Genomic DNA, 8386 nt, shown 5'->3' on the forward strand with positions numbered 1-8386 from the left:
TAGGCTTCTGAAAGAAGAGACAAGTACTGAGAGATAACATCTAAGAATCAAAATAATATATTCAGTAATTATTTTCTGAACCACTGACCTATCCTAATGCTCTGACCGATACATTCTTTAGAACATCTACCCGTACATTCCAAGGACGCTTTTTCCAGGGTCCCTTTTCTCCCTCTATCTCTCTTCCTGCTCCCCCTCTTTTGCACAGGGCATGTTTCACATATACAAGATGTCTTTACGTGTCATCCCACTTTAGAGATGAGGAAATTGAGTCTCAGGGAAGGCAAACATCAACTTTGTCTTGGGGAAAGGGCAGGAAGCTGGAGGGGAGGAGGAAATGAGCTCTGGCGAAGGAAAGAGGACATGGCTGGGATCCTTAAGGGGTGGTGTACGAGTACCCGTGCCCCAGGATCTGTGGGGTGAGGGTGGCGGTGACTAGCGCTGGGACCAGCTCCTCCTCTCTCGCTCCCAAGCCCACAAGAATTCGGGGAGAAAGGGTGAGGTAGGGGGCTTCGGGAGAGCGGAGAGAGTTTGGAAAGAATCCATCCCTCCTTCTCCCTGGCGGCTTTCTCGAGACCCTCACACAGCGCTCCGCCCCGCCCCAGTACATTTCCTTTCAGGGAAAGGGACAGGGAAGAGGCTGCCGGGAAATGGCGGCCGCGGCCGGGCTGGGGCTTCAGCGGGAGGCAGCAGAGGGGAAGTGGCCAGCGTGGCGAATGACGGAAGGTGGCGAGGGAGAGGAAGAGGGGTCGGGTGTCCGCGGAGCTCCAAGAGGGAAGACAATCGCTTTGCCAAACACGGCAGGGCATCTGGAAAGGCCTGGGAACCTCACCCGCCCTCCCAGGCCCTTCGGGCTCTTTTCGGTCCCACTGGGAGGAGCGGGAGGGCGGCAGGTGGGACCGGGTACAGGCCTAGGCGTGCAGGAGAAGGGAAGGAAGGGCCGGCCCCAGCTGGGTCCTCCTTGCGTCTGGCCTGTGCTGGGCGCCCCGGCTCCGAGTGATCTCGGGCTGGTCCCCGGGGGAGTCCAGCTTCTCGCGCCAGGGGCGTTCTCAGCCCCAGGGCAGTCCAGGGAGTAGGCGGAAGGGGGCACGCAGCCACCTGGCCGGGGCAAGGGGAGCTGCGAGGAGCCATTTTTTTTTTTCCTACGCAGACCCCCTTACTTGACACACAGTAGGCGCTCAATACATGTTTATTTTCAGTTGAGTGTTGCTTCAACTTTTATGGCTTGTGATAAATCCTTATCCTTCTGTTCTAGAAACTCGCATTGCCTACTGGATCAAGGACAGACAGCTCACCAACCATGACAGCACCATACTGGAACTTCAAAAAGTTCTGAAAACATGTTGGTTCGTTTGTTGGAGTATTTTTCAACTTAAATTCCTTTTCCTTTTTTTTTTTTTTTTTGCTCGCTTTTTCCTCTGCAGAAAAACCTTAAAATGTTCTACCTTTTCCTTGAAACCTCCTCCCACTCCTTAGTTCACATTGATTTGTCTTTAAATGTTTTTGAGCAAATAATCAGAAATGCACAATTAGTGCTTGGTGGTTCTCAAATTATTTCACGCGTGGTAGTTTTGATTTTTGCTTTTCCAGTGAGGCTGTACCTTTCATCCTTAGGCAAATATGATGGCTTTCAAAAGCAGCTATGGGGTGGGAATTGGGAGTGGCTGCAGATGGGCATGGAGCATCTTTTAGAGATAACGAAAATGTCCCAACTTAGATTGTGGTGATAGTTCGCACAACTCTATAAATTACTAAAAACTATTGAATTTTCACTTGAAAAGGGGGAGAACTTTATGAAATATAAATTATAACTCAAAGAAGCTCTTAAAATGCTTATGGAATAATAAGTAAAGAGTAGTGGGAATATGATCTATTTTGTGGGGAGACTAGCAGCAAAGTAAGACATAAAGATAAAGAAACATACACTGGCCTGAGGAAGTAACAAAGACTCTCTCTTTGAGCAAACTTTGGACAGGCTCCTCTGAGCCTTCTTTTCAACTACACCTTGTCCTTGGGCCCTGTCCTCGGCCTGCCTAGCCCAGTTTTAGCAAGAGTCCTGCTAAGTAATTCCCCCACCCTTGATACCTGATCACCTTGTCCTGCCTTAAGCAAGAATCCCCCTACCCTTGATGTCTCTCTCCCCTTAGGGATTTTCTTTCTACTGGCTCCCTCACTCTGCCGCCTGACTGTGAATCCACACTTGTCCTACTTGTCTTTGGATTGAGCTTAGTTCTATACTAGAGTCTCTTTTCCCCTATTATAACAGTACTCAAAATATGTCTTTACTGCTTTTGACTAGTGTCTGGCTCTGTTTCCCATTGGCAGAAGGCACTCTCAGACAGTGCTTCTAGTAGTATATATTAGCCTGACCTGCCAGCGTACAATTCTTTTTAAAAAGACCACCAATTGGCTGGATGCAGTGGCTCACGCCTGTAATCCCAGCACTCTGGGAGGCCGAGGTGGGTGGATCAGGTCAGGAGTTCAAGACCAGCCTGGCCAACATGGTGAAACCCCCGTCTCTACTAAAAATACAAAAATTAGCTGGGCATGGTGGTGTGCGCCTGTAATCCCAGCTACTTGGGAGGCTGAGGCAGGAGAATCACTTGAATACAGGAGGCGGAGGTTGCAATGAGCCAAGATTGTGCCACTGCACTCCTTGAGTGACAGAGTGGGCCTCCATCTCAAAAAAAAAAAAAAAGACCACCAATTTATTGCCAGGCATTGTACTGGGTGCTGAGGAAATTTGAGGAAAAACACCTATTAAGTTCCTGTCCTCAAGGAGCTCATAGTACAGTGGGGAGCCAAGTAGCAAGCAAATAGCCATACAAGTGTGTAATTGCAATGAGGACAAGTATCATGAAAAAGAGGGTACATGGTGCAATGAGAGCCTATAAAATTCGACTAGTCAAGGTGGTCAGGAATTGCTTCAAAGAAGCAATTATTGAGCTGAGAGTTAAAGGAAGAATAGTGGCTAATTAGATTGGAGGTGAGAGTTGGAGGAGCTGGTTTGAGGCTATGTGTTCAGAGATGGCATGGTGAGTAAAAGAGACTGAATGAAAGTGGCTGGAGTTCAGCAGGCAGTTGGGACAGCAGTGTGGTGGGTCAGGGCATGCAGGGCGTTACAAGCCATCTTAAGCCATTCAGTCTATATCCTAAGAGCCATTGGAAGCCCTGTGGGATGGGGAGAACGAATCAGATTTGTCTTTGAAAATATTGCCCTGGGGGCTGGGCACAGTGGCTCACGCCTGTAATCCCAGCACTTTGGGAGGCTGAGGTGGGTGGATCACCTGAGGTTGGGCGTTCGAGACCAGCCTGGCCAACATGGTGAAACCCCGTCTCTACTAAAAATACAAAAAGTTAGCCGGGCCTGGTGGCACATGCCTGTAATCCCAGCTACTCGGGAGGGTGAGGCAGGAGAATCGCTTGAACCAGGGAGGCGGAGGTTGTGGTGAGCCGAGATCATGCCATTGCACACCAGCCTGGGCAACAAGAGCAAAACTCTGTCTCAAAAAAAAAAAAAAAGAAAAGAAAAAGAAAATATTGCCCTGGCTACAGTGTGGATAAAGGATTGGGAAGGAGTCAGAATGTATGGAGAGTTTCATTAGGAGCCATTTCAACAATCTAGAGTAGAGGTAATAGTAGCTTGCACTACAGTAGCCATGGTTTACATGGAGGGGATTGGTATATTTTAGGGTTTCTTAGGAGGTAAAATCTGAAGGACTTGGCAATGGATTGGAATTGGGAGGAAGGGAGTGTGATATTGTGAAGTACACATTTAGTCTTTATTTTAGTTTGTTTTGTGCTGCTGTAACAATACCCGAGAGTGGGTAATTTATAAACAGAAATTTATTGCCTTACAGTTCTGGAAGCTAGGAAGTCTAAGGTTAAGGTGTGGGCAGGTTTGGTGTCTGGTGAGGCCATTCTCTTTTTCCAAGATGGTCCTTGCACACACTGTGTCCTCCAGAGGGGAGGAAGGCTAGATCCTGACATGGCAGAAGACAGAAAGAAGGGCCAAGAGATAGAGCAAGAGGAGACTGATCTTGCCCTTTTATAATGGCATTAATCCCACCTGTGAGGGTAGAGCCCTCATGGCTTAATCAACTCTTAAAAGTCTCACCTCTTAATACTGTTACTGTAACCGCCCAATGGGTTCACCTTGCCTGCTGCCTAGACAGAGCCGATTTATCAAGACAGGAGAGTTGCGATGAAGAAAGAGTAATTCACACACAGCCAGCTGTGCGGGAGACCAGAGTTTTGTTATTAAATCAGTCTCCCAGAGCATTTGGGGGATCAGTTATTATTATTATTATTTGAGACAGAGTCTTGCTCTGTTGCCCAGGCTGGAGTGTAATGATGTGATTTTGGCTCACTGCAACCTCTGCCTCCCAGGTTCAAGCGATTCTCCTGCCTCAGCCTCCCAAGTAGCTGGGATTACAGGTGCCCGCCACTATGCCAGGCTAATTTTTATATGTTTTAGTAGAGATGGGGTTTCACCATGTTGGCCAGGCTGGTCTCGAACTCCTGACCTCAGGTGATCCACCCGCCTCAGCCTCCCAAAGTGCTGGGATTACAGGCGTGAGCCACCATGCCTGGCTGGGATCAGAGTTTTTAAAGATAACTTGGCGGGTAGGGGCTTGGGAAGTACAGAGTGCTGATCAGTCAGGTTGGAGATGGAATCATAGGGGGTCGAAGTGACTCTTTCTTGCAGTTTTGCGTTCTGGGTGAGATGGCAGAACTGGTTGAGCCAGATTACAGGTCTGGGTGGTGTCAGCTGCTCCATCAAGTGCAGGGTCCAAAAAGTATCTCAGGCTGTGATCTTAGGTTTCACAATAATGATGTTATCCCCAGGAGCAATTTGGGGGAGGTTCAGACTCTTGGAGCCACAGGCTGCGTGACCCCTAAACTGTAATTTCTAATCTTGTAGGTAATTTGTTAGTCCTGCACAGGCAGACTAGTACCCAGGAAAGAAGGGGGTCTTTTCTTGGGGAAAGGCCTATGATCAATTTTGTTTCAGAATCAAACCACAAACTGAATTCCGTCCCAAAGTTAGTTTGACCTATGCCCAGGAATGAACAAGGACAGCTTAAAGGTTAGAAGCAAGGTGGAGTCGGTTAGGTCTGATTTCTTTCACTGTCATTATTTCCTCAGTTATAATTTTGCAAAGGTGGTTTCATTACAATGGCAATTAAATTTTTCATTTTTATTTTATTTATATATGTTTTTTTGAGACGGAGTCTCACTGTGTTGCCCAGACTGGAGTGCAGTGGCACAATCTCGGCTCACTGCAACCTCCACCTCCTGGGCTCAAGCGATTCTCCTGCCTCAGCCTCCTGAGTAGCTGGGATTACAGGTGCCCATCATCATGCCCAGCTAATTTTTGTATTTTTACTAGAGACAATGTTTCACCATGTTGGCCAGGCTGGTCTTGAACTCCTGACCTCAGGCGATCCACCTGCCTCGGCCCCCCAAAGTGCTGGGATTACAGGCGTGAGTCACCATGCCCATAGGGCAATTAAATTTTAACATGAGTTTTGGAAGAAGACAGACATTCAAACCATGGTAGTCTTCATCTTCATTTTCGCGAATTACAGCTTTTAAAACCCTTAGAATCTCTGAGGTGATGAGAGTATCTTTTGCCCTGGGTTTGGTGGCTCACGCTTGTAATCCCATGTGTCTTTATAGCAGCATGATTTATAGAGACACATGGGATTACAGTCTTGAGCTACTGCACCCAGCCGAGGACTTTTTTTAATGGAGAAATTTTGTGGATGTGTAAAGTTTACAATTAAGGGTCTGTAGGGAGTGAGTGATTACAAATACAGCAGAGAGATGGGATAAATCATAATGTACATTTGCTAAGAAAGAGGAGCATCTGGAATCGAAAGCATAGGTGGAGGAATTAGTGTTCACTAGAAGGCAAGAGCATCTCTGTCTTAATTGAGGAACTAACTGCTGGTAGGAAGTGTGCAGGTATAGTTGGTTTATGTTTGGTGTTAGGAAGATGAGAGACAACTTCCTTCTGAAGGCTCCCCCAACCCCATTATTTTTTCTATAAATGAGGGTGTGGTCATCTGCATGTAGAGATAATAAGGAGGAGGAGTTGGAAGGCTGAAGAGAATGGAGAAGGTTCAATGAGTTGTAAGGGTGAGAGCATGTTGTAGGTTGACCAGAGAAAAATAGAAGGACTGCTGAGAAATGTTGATGGCTCACTTCTGGTTGTTGATGGTAAATTTACTATGAGCCAAGCTTCATTTTTTTCTAAGTGCTTCTCTAAGTGTTCTAGTGTTTTATTTAATCCCCAAAGCAGCTCTATGAGGTAGGTATTATTATTATCACCCCCTTGTCACAGATGGTAAAATGGAGGTACAGCGAAGTTGTGTCATTTGTTTAAGGACAAAGAGCTAGGTTTGGAGCCAGGTAGTCTGACTCCAAAGCCCATGATCTTAACCATCACTCTAAAATATATCCTAAAAATAGGTCCTGATCATACTTTTTCATTGATAAACATAGATCTGTGTAATCACATTTAAGGACTACATTGTATTCCATTGTATGGGTGTAGTACATGTTAAAATGTGATCTAAGCATTTTTTTTTCTTCAGTAGGCACAAGCTCAGTTGCCAGAATAGGAATAAACTGTGTTTTGTGTTTCTTTGCCCACTGGGCTATGTAGTAAGAATGTTTAGGAAGGCTGGCAGTGAACATGGAGTTGTTTGCCTTTCTGGGCCTGAGTAGAGGCTCTGTTCAAACCAAGCCTTTCAGTATATTAGACTCTGACTCTTTCACAGAGATCATCTCCGTGGATTTGTAAGTTGGTTTTATGCTTGACGGTCCGTCCAGTGACTTTTCCAGAAACTCTCTAGCTGCATTCTTGAGTCAATGCCAAATCTCAGAAAGGAGAGCGCTTATTTGAACCCTATGTTACAAGAGTTTTGATTTCCTTTCCTTCTAGTTTGTTGTATTTTCCAATTTTCTATAGAGAGTACATATAATTTTCATTTTGTGGGGAAAAATAAAGTTAACATCTCTAAAATAAAAAAGCCAGGCTAGGAAGGGAATAGAGGTCTAAGACTCAGTGTTTTTAAAATCTACTATAGCTAAACATGTTTACTTTGTGTCTTAGTTTATTTTGTGTTACTATAACAGAATATCTGAGACTGTGTAATTTATAAAGAAAAGAGGTTTATTTAGAGGTTTATTTAGTTTTGCAGGCTGGGAAGTTCAAGGGCATGGCCTCAGCTTCTGGTGAGAGCTTTCTCTCTCTCTCTCTTTTTTTTTTTTTCAAGACAGAGTCTTGCTCTGTCGCCCAGGCTGGAATGCAATGGTGCAATCTTGGCTCACTGCAACCTCCACCTCCCAGGTTCAAGCAATTGTCCTGCCTCAGCCTCCCAAGTAGCTGGGACTACAGGTGCACGCCACCGTGTCTGGCTAATTTTTTTTGTCGTTTTAGTAGAGATGGGGTTACACCATGTTGGCCAGGCTGGTCTTGAACTCCTGACCACAGGTGATCTGCCTGCCTTGGCCTCCTAAAGTGCTGGGATTACAGGCATGAACCACTGTTCCTGGCTGAGAGCTTTCTTGACATATCATAACATGGCAGAGAAGGTCAAAGGGGAAGTGAACACATGTGAAGAGGCAAAACCCAACGGGCATCCTGGCTTTATAAAATCCTAGTCTTGTGGGAACTAATTTATTCCTAAGGGAATGAATCCAGTTTTGAAAGAGGGAGATCTCACTCACTACCGTGAGAATGGCACCAAGCCAATCATGAGGTGTCTGCTCCCATGACCCAAACACCTTCCATTAGGCCCCACCTCCCAACATGCCACATTAGGGATCAAATTTCAACATGAGTTTTGGTGAGGACAAACTATATCCAAAGTATAGCATTCTATAATTCAACAACTCCATTCCTAGGAATTTCATTTCAAGAGAAATTAAAGCTTATGTGTATATGAAGACGTGTACACTAGTGTTCTTACCAATTTTATTTATAATTGCCCCAAACTGGAAACAGACAAATGTGCATAAACAAGTGAGTAGATAAACTTTGGTATATCCATACAAGGGAATACTACTTAGCAATAAAAAGGAATAAACCCTTCATATATGCACCAACATGGACAAATCTCAAAATAATTATGCTGGGTGAAAGATGTCATTAAAAAAGACAGTATATACTGTATTATTACATTTATATAGTATAGGAAATGCAAATTAATATACATTTTCAGTACTCAGATCAGTGGTTACCTCAGGAGGTGAGGATTAACTAGGAAGGGGCATGAAGGAATCTTATGAGGTGATGGGGATGTTTTATATCTTGGTCTAGTTACACCAGTATATACATATATCAATTTCATTAAGCTGTGTATTTGAGATTTAT

The sequence above is a fragment of the Nomascus leucogenys genome, chromosome X, assembly GCF_006542625.1.
Source record: "Nomascus leucogenys isolate Asia chromosome X, Asia_NLE_v1, whole genome shotgun sequence".
Taxonomy (NCBI): Eukaryota; Metazoa; Chordata; class Mammalia; order Primates; family Hylobatidae; genus Nomascus; species Nomascus leucogenys.